This window comes from Lissotriton vulgaris, chromosome 1_1 (genome assembly GCF_964263255.1).
Source record: "Lissotriton vulgaris chromosome 1_1, aLisVul1.2, whole genome shotgun sequence".
In the NCBI taxonomy this organism is placed as follows: Eukaryota; Metazoa; Chordata; class Amphibia; order Caudata; family Salamandridae; genus Lissotriton; species Lissotriton vulgaris.
Window position 1 is genome coordinate 1165396755 of NC_141685.1, and position 24286 is coordinate 1165421040.

The window sequence follows — 24286 nt, forward strand, 5'->3', positions numbered from 1 at the left end:
AACATATCACATTGTTTTCTAATGCAGTCAGGTCCACAAACGACACTCACTTACTTTGAGAATAGTGAAGCTGCAGTAGGTGGAAATAAGCTTCAGACAGTGTTACAAGCGCTGCTCAGAACTCTTAACTATGGCACCCAACATTCAGAACTTATGCTATTTGAGAATGGTAGTGACATCGAAGCATCTCAGGGACCAAAACCATTAACGTACTTTCACGTATGAAAATCTTACTTGGGGAGGGGGCAGGAACGAAGCGTCCCCTCCCAGTCAGCGCCACCACACCGTATGTTGAAAATCTGAAGCCATCGTTCTACAAAGTCAACCAAACTTGGATTGAAAAATCTAGAAAAATGTACAAACTGAAAACCAGTTTTGGTCTGCATAGCATCAGTAACAACGCTTGAGTCAGCTTTGTGTCAAGCCGCCATTTTGATTCAACAAAGCACAGGCATTGAAAAAGGCTGAAATTCAGAACTCTAAACTATGGCACCCAACATCCCGGAGCTTGCTATCCGGATCTTGGAGCCTTGTGCTGTTTTCGATCTATTCACACATCGGTCCACTACTGACATCATCTTATAAACCAACGTTATGTAAATAGTTTTTTAATAAAATGTTTTACCCTGTTTCTTTGCTGGTGTGTTGTCTATATTTTTAATATTTGCATAGGGTTTGTCGTTATTTTGTGCGGGATGGGTGATGGAGCCGAGCTGTCTTGCAGCCCTCATGGTGTGGAGCTCAGTTCATCTCACTATTTTCGTATTTCTCAAGAAGGGTTGTTCCTAATATTTCTATTTTAGCGAGGTCAAAAAGAGATCCAATTAGTGGCCTACTGATTTTGCTCGATTACTTTTATTTTTTTACATGATTTTTCACTATCTGCAAAGACTAAACAGAGTATTGCGACTTTGTGCTTGTTTGTAAATAGAGAATGATCCAAAGAGAACCAATTCTAAAACAGTAAATGCTTGGACAACAATCAATCAAATGGAGAGACAAGGAGGCACGACGGATTACAACGGGGGTAAAGGCCTGCGTTAACTACCCTTCAGTATCTGCAAAGAGAGAGTACTACTAAGGCAAAAGAGGGGAGGGGGGGGGGGGCAGCGTTCAAAGCACATCAGCGTGCATAAATACGAAAATGTTTTTATCTATCACGTACTTGACATTTTAAAGCTTTTCATATTTGCTATTAAAAAACCAATGAAATTCACAGAAAAAACCATAGGTTATAGTGGATATATAGTTAGGAATTTGCATTTACAAAACCTTGAAAATTCAATGAAAAAACCATAGGTTATAGGCCATATATAGTTAGGAATTAGCATTTACAAAACCTTATTTTACTCGCATAAAACCATTGAAATTCCATATATAGTTAGCTAACTATAAGCGCTAACTATATATCGCGCACCCGCAATCCACTGCTGATGATGTCACATATTACATCATTCATGACATGGTCAGTGACATCACTGATGACATCACTGATGACATCTCAAATGACATCACTGATGACAACTCAAATGATATCAATGATGACATCTCAAATGACATCACTGATGACATCACTGATGACAACTCAAATGACATCACTGATGACATCTCATTTGTCATCACTGATCACATCACTCATGTGATAATACAATGAACCTCTTCAGACTCTAATATAACCTTACATACACTCAGTATAAACAGACACTCACAGACTGTCACTCATCCATGGAGTTACTCACACACCTAGTCAGTCATGCAAAGAATCAATCACACCTCCATTTCCTCAACTATACAGTTATACACATCTTACTTATTCAAACATATAATAACACATATTTACTCTCTTATATAATCCCTGATACAAGCTCACAGTGATCGATACAGCCACTCACACATTCACTGGCTCTTATGTTCAGTTATTTATATATCTCAACTCTCACATGTATTGTGTTTTACATACGTACTTACTTGCACATGTAGCAATGAGAAATCCATTCACTCACCAACACACCCATGCACAGTCAACCGCCCATATAGCTGTTTCCACGTGCACTTTTGAAACCATACATCTAGTGAATCAACTGCTCACACATCTATGCACAGAGTCACGCACCTCCCAGCCACCCACACACACACTCAGCCTCCCATTCAAATATTTGGGCAACCAATCAATAACCCATATGGCCACTCTTATAGCTACTGATCAACACATGCAGCAGCTTACACAACAACAAACATACTGATGCACGAATTAAGACAGTTTAGTCACTAACCCATGTACTCAGTGAGACACATTTAATCACTCACTCATACAGTCAGTCATGCACCTACTAAATTCTTCATCCAGACACTTATACATCCACTCATTCTTCAATATGTAAGACATATTTTAACTTTACAGAAACATACAGTCACTGGATGTTGTGATCAGTGATGTCATCAGTGATGTCACTGACCATGTCATGAATGATGTAATATGTGACATCATCAGCAGTGGATTGCGGGTGCGCGATATATAGTTAGCGCTTATAGTTAGCTAACTATATATGGAATTTCAATGGTTTTATGCGAGTAAAATAAGGTTTTGTAAATGCTAATTCCTAACTATATATGGCCTATAACCTATGGTTTTTTCATTGAATATATATATATATATATATATATATATATATATATATATATACGCGCCCCGGTACGCGCAACGGGGCGCGCACCAGAGCGCTACGCGAGTTCGCGAGCGGAAAGCTGATTGGCTCTCGGGTGTGTCAACATTCCAAACAGTCCGGAGCGGCCGCCATCTTGTGTCTCGGTAGGATCGAGACGCAAGAGGTGGCTAAAACATAGGGGGAATTGACCAAAAGGGGGCAGGATAGACCCCCCCCCTGACCCCCTAGGTTTGATGTGGGGGCCATAAAAGGGCCCCGCGGGTGAAAAAAAAAATTGGGGGGGATTTGCGCGGGGGGAGCGCCCGGTACGCGCACCGGGGAGCGGACCGGGGAGCGTGCCATGGGGAAAAATGAATGATAGAGTTTTCAAAAAATGTAGCCTTTTTTTAGAAATTGGAGGTAGTTCTAAAAAGAACTGTTTTTTTTCCTTCTTTTTGTTGTTTTATATTTGTTTAATGTTTTTTGAACATTTTGTACTTTTTTTGGCTTTCATGAACTATTTTGTATTTTTTTGGTTATTTTTATGGGGAGAAACAAAAAACAGGGAATTGAAAATGGCTCAACAGGAGCAAAAAAAAAATAAAAATCAGGAAACAATTTGGGTTTTTGGGGGCAATTGTGGTTGTCACCAGCAAGGAGGATGAGCTTTAGGCTCTGCTCACCATAGGAGATGGTCTTACCACAAAAAATACAGGTGACCCTAAATTCTCCAAATCGTGGTTGAATGCAAGGGATTGTCTCCCTTGTCTCTGGTCCCGATGGAGTGGGTTGTTTTCGTTTGGAGGTGCTGGGTGTAGATTGGGGAGGGTTGCTGGCCAGTTCTCTCATCTCTGCGGCAGCATAGTTGTTAGGATGCTTGCGCTGCATGTGCCTTATCATGGTATTGTTCCCAAATGAATATTTTTTATTTGGGTTACCCCTTGAGAGTTCCATGTCACAGATAAGGCAAGTCACCTTTGCCGCATTCACTTTCTTTTTTCCCTCAGGGATGGAAAAAAACTCCCATACAATGTGTGGCTTGGGTTGGTATGGGGTATTGTGTTCTTCCAGCCACCTCCTCCTCGTCCCCTCCTCCTCTTTCTCCTCCTCCTCTTCTTCTTCTTGACCACCAATGTGATGTTGTGGTGGTCCTCTTGGTGGTGGTGCAGATGCTCCAGCTGATGCTGCAACTGTAGCCATTTCAAAGTACAAAATATACCTAAAAGATTTCAAAACAGGTCTTCCTCAGTCGAAGGACAAAGTCAGAATAAGGAAAAAAGGTGGGGTCTTTCATCATTTGGAAAAAAAAATGTCCTGAACCAATGAGAAGTGTTATTTTCAGGTCAAAAGACTAGGGATTTCATCATTATGAAACCAAAACTGTTCTGCACCAATTAAAAGTGTTATTTTCAGGTCACATGACCCGACGCGCTTACGCGACGCGCCCCCGGGATCGTATTCGCTCGAGTGCTTCCGGGTGCGCTTACGCTGTGCATATCACGTGGACGCAGCTACGCGATACGTCACGATGATGTTTTCGTTCGCGGCAATAGCGCTAACGGGACGCTCTCCGGAGCGCGCCCTGGGGCGCTTCGAAAGACTACGCTTTCCGGGGCGCTCACCGGGGCGCGCCCCGGGAGCGCTCCAGGGCAAAAAAAAAAATATATATATATATATATATATATATATATGCAATTCAAAGTCCTGCTCCGCTGCCTCACATCAGGACCAAGATCCTATCCGCCAAAACGGATGCCACAGGTACAAACCACTCCACAGCGCAAAGATGTAATTTTCCTCTCAAGTTTATTCACACGATTTCGCCAGCATGACGCGTTTCGGTCACTCCACGGTGACCTTGATCACATGACCAACAAAACCAATAAAAATGCTTATATAGGGCTTACCAATCAAACAAAGGGGCGGGAGGGTTAATGGAAACTGAAAAAATCGCTACCTGCACATCATTTGAGCATGGAAAACAGACAAAAGAATGGATTTAAAATTACTATTTACAATCCATGTACTATTTACACTATTCACATGTGTATAACATAGAAAAATCATCATTCATTGTTTCATTGTTGCTATACAATTTTCACATGTGAATTCATCAAAATAGCTGTTTCCAAGTATTTACAAACCTAATGTCATACTACTTTACCTATGTTTGCAAAAAAATATATCTAAAGATGCCGTGCAATTACAATCATATTTACTATATACATATATAGCTCCCCTCTCCCAAACCCTAGTTGGTTGGTATTTGAACCCTTAACGTGACCACCTAGTGTGCAAGAAAAACGGGGGCGGGGGGGAAAAAATAAAACCCATGACCCAAAATATAAGAAAAAGGAGAAAAAATAATAATTGAATTAATTTGTGATTGGTAATCAAGTTTTAACACACTGGTCAAAATTATAAAAATTGGGAGATACTCATGCTTCACCATGTTCTGCCAATTAGGAGGTTTGCATGTGCAAGAGTAAATACACCTACTCTACCCTCTTCCCCACCAAAAATGAATGGAACGTGACAATGATACTAGCAAATAGATACCCCTTACATGTAAACACCTGAGTGTATATATATATATATATATACACACACACATTAAAAAAATTGTTTTAAATACAAATATAATATAGGATTCATTCATTTTCAAAAATATTACATTTCTTAGCTATAGACATTTGCTATTAACAACATTTTGAAATTTACTGAAAAAAAACATAGGTTTGGGGCCAAATATATAGTTAGGAATTAGCATTTAAAAAACCTATAAAATTTACTGAAACAACCATAGGTTTCACACCAGTTACAGTTAGGTAATAGCATTTAAAAAACGTATTACATTCACTGGAAAAACCATAGGTTTCACACCAGTTATAGTTAGCTGGAAATTTTACTGACATAAAACCATTGAAATTCCCACGTTATAGTTAGTTGGACTCACTATAACTTGCGCGCCTGAATGCACTGCTGATGACGTCACATATTACATCACTCATGACATGGTCAGTGACATCACTGATGACACCATTCAGTGAATGTGTGTCTTTCTGAAATATCAATATGTTTTATATATGTATTTGTAAAGGTCGATGGACGAATAAATGTTTAAATAAGTGTGTAAATGGATGTTTATTTTTAATAAAATATTGATTGGTTAACTGGCTTATAAAGTGTATCTTAGTGAATACATATATTAGCGAGTAATTTTTAAATATTTTAAATATATGTATCAGTGTTTCACTTTGTGTATAAGTGGCTTCATGGGTTGGTGACTGACTCACTGTTTGTATGTGTTTTTAAGACAGCGTATGTGCAGAACTGTATGGGTGGATGAGTGTGAATATGTGTGTGTTAGTGAGTGAATGCCAGCCTCACTAGTGTTTTTATGAGTAACTACATATGTTTTAATCTAGTATATGTGAGTATTGATGTATATAAGTGAGTATATGTGAGAGTGAGAGATTGAAAGAGTTCCTGTTTAAATAAGTATGTGTTTCTATAAGTGATTGTTTAAGAGAGTAAGTATGTGTAAGTTTCCTTAGAAGTAATGTACTAGTGTGTGTATAGCTGTATATGCAAATAAATGGATGATCAATAGTTTATTTGCATGTGTGAGTATGTGTGTGAGTAACTTTTGGATGACTGTCGGTGTGTAACAGGATGTATATGTGTATCACTACATATGATGAGTGAGTATATGTATGAGTGACTATATAGAACTGTTGCTGAATGAGAGGATGTGTATATAGATGGTGGAATTACTGAATTGGTTGTTGTAACTGGTATGGGTATCTCAATTTTTTTGAAAATGTTAGTTTCTATTTTTGAATATGTGTTTCAAGGGTTACATTACACCTAAAGGAGGTCTGTCAGTCTGTCACAAGGATGGTGTCTTCAGTGATGTCATGAGTGATGTCACTGACCATGTCATGAGTGATGTAATATGTGACGTCATCAGCAGTGCATTACACGCGCAAGTTATAGTGAGTCCAACTAACTATAACGTGGAATTTCAATGGTTTTATGTCAGTAAAATTTCCAGCCAACTATAACTGGTGTGAAACCTATGGTTTTTTCAGTGAATTTCATAGGTTTTTTAAATGCTAATTCCTAACTATAACACATGTGAAACCTATGGTTTTTTCAGTGAATTTCATAGGTTTTTTTAAATGCTAATTCCTAACTATATATAAGGCCCCAAACCTATATTTTTTTCTTTGAATTTCGAAATTTTGTTAATAGCAAATGTCTATAGCTATAAAATGTAATATTTTTGAAAAAGAATGAATCCTATATTTTATTTGTATTTAAAACAATTTTTTTAATGTATTTTTTTTTATTTTTTTTACCCAGGAGCGCTCCCAGGGCGCGCCCCGGTGAGCGCCCCGGAAAGCGTAGTCTTTTGAAGCGCCCCAGGGCGCGCTCCGGAGATCGTCCCGTTAGCGCTATTGCCGCGAACGAAAATATCATCGTGACGTATCGTGTAGCCGCGTCCACGTGATACGCACGGCGTAAGCGCACCCGGAAGCACTCGAGCGAATACGATCGCGCAACGTAAACATGTGACGCGCTTACGCGACTCGCCCGGTGGCGCGCCGCGTAAGCGCGTCGGTCATGTGACCTGAAAATAACACTTTTTATTGGTGCAGAACAGTTTTGGTTTCATAATCATGAAATCCCTGGTCTTGTGACCTGAAAATAACACTTCTCATTGGTTCAGGCCTTTTTTTTCCAAATGATGAAAGACCCCACCTTTTTTCCTTATTCTGACTTTGTCCTCTGACTTAGGAAGACCTGTATTGCAATCTTTCAAGTATATTTTGTACTTTGAAATGGCTTCAATAGCAGCAGCAGCTGGAGCATCTGCACCACCACCACCACAACCACCAAGAGGACCACCACAAGATTACATTGGTGGTCAACAGGAGGAGGAGAAGGAGGGGAGGAGAAGATGGCTGCAAGAACACAATACCCCATACCAGCCAAAACCACACATTGTATGGGAGGTTTTTTTCGATCCCAGGGGGCAAGAAAAAAGGTGACTTGCCTAATCTGTGGCGTGGAACTTTCCTGGGGAAACCCTAATAAGAAATACTCTTTCGGAAACAACACCATGATTCGCCACATGCAGCGCAGGCATCCAAGCAACTATTCTGTTGCAGAGATGAGGGAACTGGCCAGTAACCTTCCCCAATCTTCAAGCTCTACCTCCCAAAGAAATCAACCCACTCCAACGAGACCAGAGGCAAGGGAGACGATCCCTTGCATTCAGCCATGGTTTGGGGATTTCCGTATAACATGTATACATTGTGGTAAGACCATCTCCTATGGTGAACTGAGCATAAAGCTCATCGTCCTTGCTGGGGACAACCACAAATGCCCCAAAAAAATCCTACTTTTTTCTTATTTTTTTTTCTACTCCAGTTGAGCCATTTTCAATTCCCTGTTTTTTCGTTTATCCCCATAAAAATACCCAAAAATATATTAAATAGTTCATAAAAGCCAAAAAAAGTACAAAATGTTCCAAAAACACAAAAAAATATAAAACAACAAAAAGAAGAAAAAAAACAGTTCTTTTTAGAACGACCTCCAATTTATAAAAAAAAGGCTACATTTTTTAATAACTCTGTCATTCTTCTTTCCCCATGGGCCGCTCCCCGGTGCGCGTACCGGGCGCTCCCCCCACGCAAATAAAAAAAAATTATATATATATATTACCTACTGGCGGTCGCCAGTAGGTAGTTATAGTTAGGATAATTTTCAATGTTAAATCTCAACATTCTATTTTGAATAACTTTGGCGCCGGTTGACGAATCTGCCTGAAATTTTCAGGAAAATGGTCTCATGGCGGTCCGGTCCTTCCCTGAAAGTTTGGGGGGGATTCGTCAAGCGGGGGCCGAGATAAAAGGGGGGTCCCAAAACGCGTTTTCCCCATGTTAATTTCCATAGGGCGGTCGATTTCACTTTTAGCCCGAACGGCTGAATGGATTTCCACCAAACTTGGCAAAATTGTAGGGACTGGTAGCCCGATGTGCCTTTGCTATGTCTCAAGATATGTGCTCCAGTGGATTTTAAGTAATTAAGGTTCAAAAAAATATATATATCTATAGCCGCGCTCCCGTGCGCGCACGGGAGTGCGCTCCAGGCGCGACACGCGACTTGCGCGCAGGAAGCTGATTGGATCTCAGTTGTCTGTAAACATTCTAAACAGTGCGGAGCGGCCGCCATCTTGTGTCTCGGTAAAATCGAGACAGAAGGGGTTTGAAAAAAAAAGGGGCAAATGACCATAAGGGGGAAGAGTAGACCCCCTCTGACCCCCTAGGTTTGATGTAGGGACTAAAATAGGGTCCTGCAGGGCATTAAAATTTTTTTTTCGTTTTGCGCGGGAATATGCGCTCTCCCGTGCGCGCACGGGAGAGCGCTCCAGGCGCGACGAGCGACTTGCGCGCAGGAAGCTGATTGGATCATAAGGGGGAAGAGTAGACCCCCTCTGACCCCCTAAATCCAGGACTATATTTATGAAGGCCTTGCGCTGTTAGTTTTGCGCTTCCTGTGCGTCAATTTTTGTGACGCACCAGCGGTGTAAAAAAATGCGCATTGTTATGCAATATTCAAAAAGTGACGCATCTATCTAGATGCGTCACTTTTTAAATATAGTGCAACGAGGTACATTTTATTACACTGCTGGTGTTATGCGTCACTTTTCTGTGCGCACTCCTTATGACGTTCCAGATGTGTCATATTTAATGTATGACGAATCATGTTGCAGATACAATATGGCGCAGAGTTTTAAAAAGTGACCCATGTACCTAGATGCGTCACTTTTTAAAATAGCGTCAGGTATAATGTATGCAGAGGGGGTGTTCCCCCACAAAAAGCTTTGTAATAGCGACGCAGTGAAATGTTTGAGATTTCACTGCGTCACTTTTAGGATGCTGTTGCATCCTTTAAATATAGTGCAACGAGGCACATTTTATTACACTGTTGGTGTGATGCGTCACTTTTCTGTACACAGTCCTTATGACATTCCAGATGTGTCATATTTAATGTATGACGAATCATGTTGCAAGGAGTTACAGATACGTCAGTATTTCTGACATATGTGTAAACATAAAAGTGATGCGAGGCCGGCGCAAAATTTTGACGCAATAGCATCCAAAAAATGACGCAGGGAAATCTCATAGATTTCAGTACGTTGTTATTACCAAGCTTTTTGCGAGGGATTGCCCCCTCTGCATACATTATACCTGATGCAGATACAATATGGCGCAGAGTTTTAAAAAGTGACCCATGTACCTAGATGCGTCACTTTTTAAAAAATAGTGTCAGGTATAATGCATGCAGAGGGGGTGTTCCTTGCAAAAAGCTTGCTAATAATGACGCAGTGCGTCACTTTTAGGATGCAGTTGCGCCAAAATCTTGCGCCTGCTTCTCAGCAAACCTTTCACATGGTGCTTTTTCCATGTGAAAGGACACATTACTGGAGTTGCGTCACTTTTGTGACGCACTCCTGCAATGCGTTACTTTTGTGTTTAGAGATATGTCAGAAATACTGACATATCTGTAACTCCTTGCGAATTGATTAGTCATATATTAAATATGACATATGTGGAATGTCATAAGGAGTGCGTCCAGATAAGTGACGCATCGCTATTTTCACGTAGCGATGCGTCACTTTTCAGAAATGAGGCCTCCAGTTTATTCACTGTGTCATAAATTTCTTTTCTAACACTCACCTTCTTTCAGTCCTCCTACTTCACTTCCTTTCACCTCTCATACCTTTCTGTTCTTTCTTACTCATTCTCCTTTCAATTATCAATGCACTATATTTCACTTACTCTTCATTTTTTAAGATTATAGCTCTTTGATGAGAATTGGAGGTAGTTCTGAAAAGAACTTTTGGTTTTCTTCTTTTAACTGAAGAGGAACAAAAACAGGGAATAGAAACTGCTCAACAGGAGCAAAAAGAAAAGAAAAAAATTAGGGGTGGGAAGGGCAGTGATGGTTCTCTAATGCCCGAACCATGAGCTGGACACTTTGCTCCCCATAGGTGAGGAGTTGATTGCAGTATCTGCATCTGACGAGCCCATGGTTGAATGCAGGTTGGATGTTGGCTACCTGCCCCTGAGATTGGTCTCTTCCAGAAGAAGTTGCTCCTCCTGTTGATGTAGAGGGAACCTCCTGTGCCAGAGCCCTGACACTTTCTCGGGCAAAATTCTGGGGGTGCCTGGTCTCCACATGGCGAATCATCGTGAAGTTGCCAAAAGAGTATTTCTTTAGGGGGTTACCCCGTGACAGGACCTTTTTGCAGATCCTGCACTCCACTTTTGGTGCATTCACCTTCTTCTGGCCTTCTGGAAACTTAAAAAATTTCCAAATGAAATGTCCCTTCACCTTTGGGGTAGGTGGCTCTTCATCAATGAAGTCATCTTCACTGCTGGATGATCTGGCAGCCATGATGAACCAAGAAAAAAGGAGCAGCAAAAAAGCAGGTCTTTCAGTCACAAAAGTGAAAGAAGAAGTGAAGGAAATGGGTGGGGATTTCATTCATTGTAAAAAAAAACTGTTAGCAACCAATGAAAAGTGTTATTTTAGGGTCACATGACCCGACGCGCTTACGCTGCGCGCTCGGGTGCACTTCCGGGTGCGTTTACGCTGCGCGATCGTAGGCGCTTCCGGGGCGCACACGTGGCGCGATCGTAGGCGCTTCCGGGGCGCACACGTGGCGCGATCGTAGGCGCTTTTGCGTGCGTTTAGGAGCCGCGCACGTAGGCGCTTCCGAGGGCACGTACGTTGTGCGCTGAAGTGACGTCATCAATCTTTAATAGAAATGCATAATCATTTTCAATATTAAAAAAAACAAATTTTATTTGTATGGTACGAAATGTTTTGCATTATTATTAACTTTTCATTCATATTTTTTTTTCACAAACGACAGTTGCGCTCTGGGTGCGCTTTCAGATGAGCTCTCGGAGAAGCTTACAGGAGAGCTTAGCTGAAAGCTTCCAGGAGCGCGTATATATTTATATTTTGCACAGCGGGCCCTTTTATAGCCCCCACATCAAACCTAGGGGGTGAGGGGGGGTCTACCCTGCCCCCTTATGGTCATTTCCCCCTTTTTTTCCACTTCTTGTGTCTCTATCCTACCGAGACACAAGATGGCGGCTTGTCCGGACTGTTTCGAATGTTTACAGACACCCGAGAGCCAATCAGCTTTCCGTGCGCACCTCGCGTGTCGCGCCTGGTGCGCGTACCGGGGCGCGGCCATAGATATATATATTTTTTTTAACCTAAATTACTCAAAATCCACTCGAGCACATATCTTGAGACATAGCAAAGGCACATCGGGCTACCAGTCCCTACAATGTTGCCAAGTTTGGTGGAAATCCATTCAGCCGTTCGGGCTAAAAGTGAGTACGACCGCCCTATGGAAATTAACATGGGGAAAACAAATGTTGGGACCCCCCTTTTATCTCGGCCCCCGCTTGACAAATCACCCCCAAACTTTCAAGGAAGGACCGTAGCTCCGCGAGGCAAATTTGAGGCAATTTTCAGGCAGATTCGTCAACCATGCGCCAAAGCTATTCCAAATAGAATTTTGAGATTTTGCATTGAAAAAAATCCTAACTATAACTACCTACTGGCGACCGCCAGTAGGTAATATATATACACACATATATATATATATATACATATATATACACACACATATACATATATATATACATATATATACACACACACACACATATATGCCTGGAGGAAGCCCAAGTGTAGAAGAGACTTCAAGGACACCGTGGGGGTACAGAAGGGATTTCTTTATTCTTTGTAAGTTGCTCAGCGTAATGCATTTCGGCTTCTCTGCCTTCATCGGACGCTTGCTCACAACCGAATGGTGCCGTTTCCCTCCATGAAAATACTCCGGTGCTCCTAGTAGTAGGAGATCAGCTGACCCCGCTTGATATGGGACAGCTGTAGTAGATTTCGAACTGCAGTTCCCAGAATGCAACAACTTGGTAAGTTTCAGCGCAGGGTATGATGGCTTGTATACCGAGTCACGGGGGGGGGCCGTGTAGTGGCAGGCAGCATTCTCAATTATAAAGTCAGAAGTCCCTTGGGTCCCCAACGCCCCAACCACGTTTGCAGGTAGAACGGAGGCAGAGCTGTGGAGAGCGCTTGGTTAACCCTATCCTCTGTGTAGTTCACAGACTGCAGCCTTGCAGCAGCCCCATCTCTGACCTGTTCCCGTGGCGGCCCTGGGTGATTCGATACCTCGAACAGGAAAAGCAGCAAAGCTGATTGCCAGTAGCTCCCAGGGCTCTTTGTAGGGCGGGTCCTTGTGCCGCGTTTCTGGCTTTACGCGGAAAGTATGCCTGAAGGAAGCCCAAGTGTAGAAGAGACTTCAAGGACACCGTGGGGGTACAGAAGGGATTTCTTTATTCTTTGTAAGTTGCTCAGCGTAATGCATTTCGGCTTCTCTGCCTTCATCGGACGCTTGCTCACAACCGAATGGTGCCGTTTCCCTCCATGAAAATACTCCGGTGCTCCTAGTAGTAGGAGATCAGCTGACCCCGCTTGATATGGGACAGCTGTAGTAGATTTCGAACTGCAGTTCCCAGAATGCAACAACTTGGTAAGTTTCAGCGCGGGGTTTGATGGCTTGTATACCGAGTCACGGGGGGGGCCGTGTAGTGGCAGGCAGCATTCTCAATTAAAAAGTCAGAAGCCCCTTGGGTCACCAACGCCCCAACCACGTTTGCAGGGAGAACAGAGGCAGAGCTGTGGAGAGCGCTTGGTTAACCCTATCCTCTGTGTAGTTCACAGACTGCAGCCTTGCAGCAGCCCCATCTCTGACCTGTTCCCGTGGCGGCCCTGGGTGATTCGATACCTCGAACAGGAAAAGCAGCAAAGCACACACACACATATATATATATATACACATATATACATATACACATATATACATGTCCAAACAAAATGCCCCAGCATTTGAAAGTGCACACACAGCGTCGCATTAGTGAAGCCTCGCTGCAGCTTGTCTTATACCTGCCATTCATTTTCTTCATGCTGCCACCGACGTGTTTCGAGGCTGACATGCCTCTTCCTCATGGGCTTTGTGAAAAAACAGACATTGGAAAGTTCACTTCGTGCAGGTGAAATTTATTTGAAATTTTCCTCAGTGGGTTGGGCATAGTGCCGTCTTTCAATTCTATGCATTATGGGACTAGCAGTCCCACGAGGTGAAATATAGTCATTCCCTTTGTAGGTTCGATGTCCATTTTTGATTGAAAGCATTTTATCTCCTTAGTAGGTTAGGCAGGGCAAAGGCAGGCTCTGTACGCAAAACGACGTTGCACTTTATGGAGAGAGGAATTCCTTTCCACGGCCTTTCCAGAAACGTGTATATACATACACACATATATGTGTGTGTATATATATATATATATATATATATACACACACATATATATACATATACACACATATATATACATATACACACATATATACATACATATACACATATATATATGCACACATACATATATATATATACACACATACATATATATATATACACACATACATATATATATACACACATACATATATATATACACACACATATATATATATACACACACATACATATATATATATATATACACACACATACATATATATATATATACACACACATACATATATATATACACATACATATATATATACACACACATATATATATACACACATACATATATATATACACACATACATATATATATACACACATACATATATATACACACATACATATATATACACACATACATATATATACACACATACATATATATACACACATACATGTATATATACACACATACATATATATACACACATACATATATACACACATACATATATATATACACACATACATATATATATACACACATACATGTATATATACACACATACATATATATATATATATATATATATATATATATATATACACACACATATATATATACACACATACATGTATATATACACACATACATATATATATATATATATATATATATATATATATATATATATATATACACACACATACATGTATATATATATACACACACATACATATATATATACACACATATATATTCACTGAAAAAACCATAGGTTTAACACCAGTTATAGTTAGCTGGAAATTTTACTGACATAAAACCATTGAAATTCCCACGTTATAGTTAGATGGGCTCACTATAACTTGCACGTGTAATGCACTGATGACACCATCCAGTGAATGTGTGTCTTTCAGATAAATAAATATGTATGTTAAGGTCGATGGAAGAATATTTGTTTAAATTATTGTCTTAATGGATGTTTTAAAAAAAATAAATTGGATATTTGCCTTATTAAGTGTATCTTAGTGAATACATATATTAGCGAGTGAAAGTAGGTCAGTCTCTCTGTCATCAGTGATGTCATGAGTGATGTCACTGACCATGTCATGAGTGATGTAATATGTGATGTCATCAGCAGTGCATTACACGTGCAAGTTATAGTGAGTCCAACTAACTATAACGTGGGAATTTCAATGGTTTTAGGTCAGTAAAATTTCCAGCTAACTATAACTGGTGTTAAACCTATGGTTTTTTCAGTGAATTTGATAGGTTCTTTAAATGCTAATTCCTAACTATAACTGGTGTGAAACCTATGGTTTTTTCAGTGAATTTCATAGGTTTTTTAAATGCTAATTCCTTTCTATATCGAGTTTCTAACCTTTTTTTTTTTTTTACAATTTGCAGTTTTTTTTTTAAGTATTCATTTTTTTTATATAATTTTTTCTTTTGCGCTCTGGGTGCGCGCTCCGGGAAGCTTTCAGCTAAGCTCTCCGGTAAGCTTTCCGGTGAGCTCACCTGAAAGCGCACCCAGAGCGCTACTGTCGTTCGTGAAAAAAAATATGAATGAAAAGTTAATAATAATGCAAAACATTTCGTACCATACAAATAAAATCAGTTTTTTTTTATAAGGAAAATGATTATGCATTTCTGTAAAAGTTTGATGACGTCACTTCGGCGCGCAACGTAAGTGCCCTCGGAAGCGCCTACGTTCGCGCCACGTAAACGCACGCAGAAGCGCCTACGATCGCGCCACGTTTGCGCCCCGGAAGCGCCTACGATCGCGCCGCGTAAACACACCCGGAAGTGCTCCGGAGCGCGCAGCGTAAGCGCGTCGGGTCATGTGACCCTAAAATAACACTTTTCATTGGTTGCTAACAGTTTTTTTTTACAAAGAATGAAATCCCCACCCATTTCCTTCACTATTGCTTTGTACTTGGAGAGAGCAAGAGCTGTTCTGTGTACTATCTTCATCTCCTACTTTCCTGATCTACAGCAATGGCTGCAAGAGAGTCATCCAGCAGTGATTCAGAGGCATTTTTAGATGAGGACCCTCCTAGGCAGAAGAAAAAAATCCATTTCATCTGGAAATTTTATAACATCCCTGAAGGAGAAAAAAAAAGTCAACGCTCCAAAAGTAACCTGCAAAATATGTGGTAGTACTTTATCCAGAGGCAATCCTCTGAAAAAATATAGTTTTGGAAATGCCAATTTAATCAGGCATGTCAAAAGAAGACACCCAAACAACTTTGCGAGGGAGAGTGTCAGAGACCTGGCACGGAAATTACCCACAGATGGCGGCAGCACCTCCACTGGTGGAGCAACACCTTCGGGACCATCCCGTAGAAGAATGGTCCCTAACATACAGCCAGAGTTTGCAGGCATCAAATTTCTGTGCACGGAGTGTGACAAACTGCTCTGCTATGGGGAGCAGAGTGTTGAACTCATTGCCCTAAAGAAACAGCAACACCGCTGCCCTGACAGTCCCTAAATTTTCACATTTTTTTGCTCCTGTTGAGCCGTTTTGGAATCCCTGTTTTTTGTTTTTCCCTTGACAAAAATCCCAAAAAATTATAAAATTGTTTTAAAAAGTCTAAAAAAAAATATAAAACAACAAAATCAAAAAAAAAGTTATTTTCAGAACTACCTCTAATTTATAAAAAAATGCAATTTTTTGTTGTGAAAAAAAATCTGTCATTTTTCATCTCCATGGTACGGTCCCCAGTAAGCTCTCCGGTACGCGTACTGGGTGCGCCCCCCGCGGAAATCGATTTTTTTTATTTTTTTTTTTACCCGCGGGACCCTTTTATGGCCGCCACATCAAAACTAGGGGGTCAGAGGGGGTCTACTCTTCCCCCTTATGGTCATTTGCCCCTTTTTTTTTTTAAACCCCTTGTGTCTCGATTTTACCGAGACACAAGATGGCGGCCGCTCCAGACTGTTTAGAATGTTTACAGACACCCAAGAGCCAATCAGCTTTCTGCGCGCAAGTCGCGTGTCGCGCCTGGAGCGCTCTCCGGTGCGCGCACCGGAGAGCGCCTATAGATATATATATTTTTTGAACCTAAATTACTCAAAATCCACTGGAGCACATATCTTGAGACATAGCAAAGGCACATCGGGCTACCAGTCCCTACAATTTTGCCAAGTTTGCTGTATATCCATTCAGCCGTTCGAGCTAAAAGTGAAATCGACCGCCCTATGGAAATTACGGCCCACCCATAGATATATAATTTGGGAAAATTCAATTTTCTCAACAACTACTGGAGCGATTTTCACCAAATATAAAAAAAGGCACTACTGCATACCAGTCCCTATCATTTTGCCAAGTTTGGTGTAATTCCATTCAGCCAGCCGAGAAAAAAGGGGGGTCCCAAAACGTGTTTTCCCCATGTTAATTTCCTTAGGGACATTCTGACAAGGCTACAGCTCGAACGGCTGAACAGAATTACACCAGATTTGGCAAAATGGTAGGGACCGGTATGCAGCAGTGCCTTTTGTATGTTTGGTGTAAATCCCTCCAGTAGTTTTTGAAAAAATTTAATGTGAAATGTAGCCCAATGCAATTTTCCATAGGACCTTTAGACACGGCTACAGCCCGAATGGCTGAATGGAATTACACCAAACTTGGCAAAATGATAGGGACTGGTATGCAGTAGTGCCTTTTTTTATATTTGGTGAAAATCGCTCCAGTAGTTGTTGAGAAAATTGAATTTTCCCAAATTATATATCTATGGGTGGGACGCCGTGAGTGCACTGTAAGCTTACTGTACTCTGTACCTTCCCGAGTATGAGCTGCATGCTGACTGGCTGCCACTGTCTGTCAACACTCAAAACAGAAATTGTTGGCAGCCATCTTGTGCCTCGGTAGACTGAGGCACAGGAAAGCAGAAAAACAAACGTGTAGAACTCAAAAAGGGGGCAGGGTAGAAGCACCCTGACCCCCTAGGCCTGCTCAGGGGGTCCCACAAGGCCCCCCCAGGCCCCCCAATTTTATTTTTTCGGAAAATCGCGGGGGTACGGCACCGTACGTGCACTGTACGCGTACGTACGCGTGTGTGTATATATATATATATATACACATATACACACACACACACACACACACACACACACACACATATATATACATACACATTTACACACATATATATTTATTTATTTTATTTATTTAAAGGTTTATATAGCGCGAGAATCGACTCCGAGGAATATCTCTGCGCTTTGTGTAAGCATGTCAGACTATATGGCGGCAGCTGTGGGGCTTTTTTTTTTTTTAATTAAAAACAAAACAGGGTGGTTTTAAGAAGTTTCCTGAATGCTAGATGCTTTGCGCATTCTCTTAGGGGGAGGGGGAGTTTGTTCCATTATTTCGGGCCAAGGTATGATAGAGATTTCCCTCCTAATCTCGCTCTTCTGATTCCAGGGACCTTCAATAGATGATTAGAGCCAGAACGTAAAGATCTCGGGGACAGATAGGGAATGAATTTTTTCGACAGATAGCTTGGACCAAGATTGCATAGAGCTTTGTGGATGGTACAACAGATCTTAAATTTTATCCGTTTGCGTATTGGTAGCCAATGGAGTTTTAAATGAAGTGGACGTGAAACAGATCTGTACGGTATATTCAGCACCAGTCGCGCCACTGTATTCTAAATCACCTGAAGTTTATGGATTGACGCTTCATTGGCAGAAAGCAATTAACTGTTACAATAATCTAGGCGACTCCGTATGAGAGCCAGAGTTAAAGTCTTTCTTGCAGCATCTGGAAGCACAGGGAAGACTGGCCGAAGTAGGCCCAGGGTGTGAAAACATGTACCCACCGTCTGGCCAACATGTTCTTTAAAAGTAAGGGCATGGTCAAGCCGGACACCCAGATTCTTGACAGAAGCTTTGGGAGTAGGAGGCTTGCCAAGGTTGATGGGCCACCAATTGGGGGACTACAATATGGAAGCTTCCCCAAAGAGCATGAGCTCGGTCTTTCCGACATTACACTGAAGAAAGTTATTCCGCATCCATTGTGAAATGGCATTCATGCCCATAGAGAAATTCTCCTGGATGGTTGGGGTTAGTTCATTGAAAGGAAAAAGAGTAGCTGCCTGTCGTCAGCGTATGATATTGGGATAAACCAATATTTCCTTAGAACATTAGCCAAGGGAGCAACATAGATGTTAAATAGTGTTGGGCTCAAACAACAGCCCTGTGGGACTCCCTTGGTAAGTTCCATGGGTGCCGAGCGATACAGGCCATAATTGACCGTCTGAGTCCGACCAGAAAAAAAAACTTGCCACCCAATGGAAGGCAGAGTCTCTTAGTCCTATTTCCTCCAGCCTTCTGAGTAATTTTTGATGGGAAACAGTGTTGAATGCGGTGGATAGGTCCAGTAGCACCAGAATCATAGAATGGCCATTGTCTAGGGTCATTCTGATGTTATCTGTGACCACTAGCAAGGCTGACTCAGTGCTATATGTGGGCCTAAAACCTGACTGCGAGGGATCTAGGTTGCCTGACAATTCGCCATGACTAGAGCGGTGTTTGTTGACATACCTCTCTAGGATTTTACTCAGAAACGGCAGGAGTGAGATGGGGCGAAGATTGGTCAGATCCGTCAGAGGAGCTTTCGAGTTCTTTCGAATAGGCATTATCTGGGCTGCTTTCCATTCTCATGGAACATAACCTTCTTTTAAAGAAAGATTCAGGAGATGTTCAATTAATGGGGCAAGTTGAGGAATAAGAGTGTTAGCTATCCTTGCAGGAATCAGGCTGCATGGAGAGCCGGTCTTCACTTGGCCCATTAGCAAATCTACATCTGTGGTGGCAAGCGGAGGAAAATTCTCAAGCATCATGGAAGAAGACAATCCTGCTGCATCTGTTGTCTCAGTTTGTACACTCCCCGAAGAGACAAGATTATCATATATTGAATCAATTTTCCGTGAAAAGTAAGATGCGATGTTATCACAAAGTGTTTGTGAAGGTGCTTCTGTATTCTCACATGCCTTGGGTTTTATAAAAGACTGGAGGATATTGTATAAAATCTTCGGTGGATTAACGGCCAGTGTGAGTTCCGTAGAGATATAATTCTTACGTGTGAGCTTAATATTACTGTGATAGCTTGATAGAGAGGCTAAAAACGTAGTTTTGTCGCTCTCTTCATGAGTGGTTCGCCATTTCCTCTCATACTTTCTGCATCTTTTTTGCATAAGTAACTGGGGGGTGAACCAGAGAACTTGCTAACGTTTAGGGTGATTAGAGGAGCATTTCACTGGCACAAGATAATTAATAGTTTCCGTTAATGGAAGGTTATACTTAACAAGCGCTTCTTTTAGATTATCTAAAGATTTATTCCGGGGTACTTTCAGAGAGGCTTGAAAGTCCTCTGAAGGGACTTTCTGCCATTGCCTACGAGTCGTACCAAATTCTTGGCGTGGCCATCTAAGTTCAGCTTTATGGCTCTTAATGGCAAATTCAATTAAGGCATGGTCGGTCCAAGTAAGTTGTACTGGTTGTTCACACTGTATGTTGGGGGAGTTGGACAGAACAATATCCAAAGTATGGCCAGCTATGTGGGTGGGACCTTCATTCATTTGTTTAGGCCTAAGAGTGCCAAATTGTTTAGGAAGGCTAATGGCTCTATATTATTAGAGCATTCACTATGAATATTAAAATCGCCTAGAAGAACAAAATTAGTGCTAGCAAGTATATGAGGAGCTAGGGGTTCTGAGAGTATATCTGAAAAATCCGCTAAGGGGCCAGGTGGGCGATAGATCAGGGCCACCTTCCAACTGACTTGGGCTGGTAGGTCAATTCGTAAAATAAAAGCATCCATTCTAGGGTCACAATATTCATCTAGAACACAAACATTAATATCTTTGTGTATAATGGCAAGCCCTCCTCCCATCTTAACTGGTCTATCCATTCTAATGAACTTGAAGCCCTCTGGTATTGCCAAGGTGATCGATAGAGTAGAGTGGTGTTTGAGCCAGGTTTCGGTCAGAAACCCCAGCTCAGGTAGTGGTGAGGAAAACAAGTCCCAGATTTTAATAGAGTGCTTAGGGAGAAAACGGACATTGCAGAATACATTTTTCCATATCTTCTGATTTTTAGTTATAGAATGTAGCCCACATGGGTGAGGCTCGAGTTGCATAATAAGGTGACTTATTTTATAGCTGATAATCACATGTTACCCAAGTCTGCCTTGTATCTAAATCATTGCTCTGATAACAACAGCCTCTACATGAGAAGGGTCCTTCAACTGATGGCAGAATATCATAACAGCAGTGTAATGGAGGAGTCTTCCTAAAATCAAGCAAGTCTTCTCTAGAATAGCACTTAGTACTGCTTACAGTGTTCATAACTGAAATGGCCCGGCCAGGGGTCCTGGCTTCTGGCGCTGTCCTGGAGCGGACGGGCGTGGATGTGCGCAGACGGGCGCAGACGGGCTTGCCATTGGCGCATCGCCGGTGCGCCAGCTGCACGCCGCCTGAAGCATCTGGTCTGGTTTATATGGGGGAGGTTGGAGCACGAGAGCGCCAACCTCCTTCTGCCAGAAATGAGTGAAATTAGCAGTGAGGAAGTGGGCAAGTTTTAGTTTAGAAAGAAAAGACTCCCTCCACAACAAACGAGCAACGCTCGCGGCGGACTGGGGAGTTCCAAACACACACAGCAAACAAGTTCAGCAGCCAAGAGGTAGGTTTAAAATCACTAAAACATCATTAATACCGTTTTTAGAAAAAAAATCAGCAATTTAGGAGCGACACATATATATATATACACATATATACTTATTTATACATACATATACACACATATATATATATATATATATACAAACACATGCATACACATATATACATACACATATAAACAGATATATATACATACACATATATACACACACACACAAACATTATATATATATATATACACATATATACACACACACAAACATTATATATATATACATATATACACACACACAAATACACACATATACATATATACACACACACATATATACACACAAATGCATATATACACACATACATATATACATATATATATATATATATATATATATATATATATATATATATATATATACACACAAATCCATGCACTTGCATACATACACGTAGGCGGTGTTTCACAGAGACCAAACCTGAATCTATAATCGACAATTGTAGCACACCCATGAAATGACCGCAAGAGGGGAACGTATACCTGGTTATTGGACAACGGTATGCGGAAGCCTGTGTGATTCATGTTTGCCCGAAGAGAAACAAACTGGTGTACATAGCATGGCACATTTACAATGTTTCCGGCACTTTTACAATGCTTTTGATAGCTCCATAACAAGCATTAGAAAACAAGTAATTAAAAAAGTAACTAACAGGTATTAGAAATAAGCTGGAGTACATAGAAAATAAAAACATTTTATAAATTTGAGAGAGCTTGCTTTGAAAGTCGTTTTGAGAATAGTAAAGATATATATATATATATATATACACACACACACACACATATAGACATATACGTACTTAGAGGATAAACATCATTTGTAGGTAATACGAGACAACCAATTTATGGCTCTTGTACACTATTTGCTAAGGCATGCTGGCGATTAAATAGTCTCACCAGTATGTTTCTTAATATCCGAATTCATAAAAAATTATTGTAGTCAACAATATCAAAATGTATTCCAAATATCTGCAATTCCCCGAGCACAGGATGATTGAATAATTAATTCATGCAAATATAATTCACTTCTCCAATGTAAAAAAAGGTTCTACAACACAGAATATTTAGTAGGAATGTTTTAAGGCGGTTAGAAATTCTGAACTTGCTAAAGTAGTAACGATGGTGTCGTTTTGAGGTGAAGTTCTTTAAGACGGTTAAAAATAAAGTCCCCTTCAGATCAGCACTGCTTTTCTTCTGCTGTGTACTTCGTTGAAGCGCTCCATGGCGCAGAGTATGTTGATGGCACTGTATAATAAACACACTCTTCCTGAATGTATGCAAGGGTCTTTAAGACGCGGGATATTACAGCACAGTCTGTATAATTAGCTGAGTTTATAAGTGACATCGTTAGCGAGTGGTGTAGCAACACGAGCATGCATACCTATTAGTACACACATCTAACTTTATACAGTAAACCATTCTATACTTGGTAAACAACTATAAAATATCCCACTGGTGCAGGATTAAGAGCACATCACAGACTACAGCTATGCCAAAGAGAGGCCCTGTCATTATAGTGACAATATTGAGGAACACACAGATTTTATCAAGAAAAGAGGGAGTACTTGATTTGACTTATGCCGTGTGACAAATAACGTTTGACGGAGGGGAAGGCTAACCGTACTAGCGAGGTTTTCCCATGTCCGAAAGGGACCCTGTGTGAGTTTGTATGCTTGTTATCTGAGAGCTCCTCCTCCTGAAGTAAAGAGTAGCCGACCCTAGGATCCCGACTGTCCTTCACTCACTGCTGTGTGAAAACGCCGCCCAAATCCTTACCTGCGCTCTGGAGGTTAGTGGGTGTCCGGAAGGCGGTATGTATTGGCTATCACTTTGCGCCGCAGGTTCTCTTAATGGGCGTCCATAGTTTGACAGCAGTTAACCGGATGTCAGAGGGTGCTAGGTTGTTGACATTCCCGTCCTGTGTTTACTAGAAAGCTCGACAGACAGTCCAACTAAGCCAATGCCGATTTCATAGGCTTTTCCGTAGGGTCTCGCGGACACCCATGTCAGTCTCAGAGGTCTTCCGCACTCTCTCGTCTGAAATCAAGCACAGCAGTGATCAGTTCCCATTAGAGGAATTACACTAGCCTGACGCGCCGCCACGTGATATAGACGTCATGTCCTAGTTCTGTGCGTCAGGCTTGAGAGCTTACATTCAGTGGCCGCTAGCGGGAGTCCGGAAATTCAAAACTGGTTTTGGAACTAGAGAGGTTAATGGAGATTGTGGCACTGCCCCAGAGATTTTGTGTGGAAACTCTGTGGGTTGTGCGGGGTATCACAATTCACAGTTTTAAGTAAACAGAATAATATACCATATAGACATAACGTAAGGTTCATAAGTGCTTGGAGGGCAGGTTGGCTGCTAGGTCCCCGGAAGGTGGATGTGGAGAAGCGAGTGTTGTATTTTTCTTCTTCTTTTTTGTTTTTTAAACATATTCATGTAGCGCGAACTAATTTCAATTCAAATGTTTATTG

At 41.2% G+C, this 24286-nt stretch overlaps 1 protein-coding gene across 2 annotated transcripts in view; it reads right to left on the reverse strand.

Moving 5' to 3' along the window:
• VDR (vitamin D receptor) overlaps window positions 1-23920 on the reverse strand; it is a 1262566-nt gene extending 1238646 nt beyond the window's left edge. Inside the window, exon 1 of one of the 2 annotated variants that reach the window (XR_015309792.1) lies at window positions 23588-23901. The gene's annotated coding sequence lies outside the window, so the exon portion shown is untranslated. Of the gene's footprint in view, window positions 1-23587 lie in introns of both variants that reach the window. The other variant, XM_086964248.1, reaches the window with a different exon arrangement.
• Window positions 23921-24286: the final 366 nt, after the last annotated feature.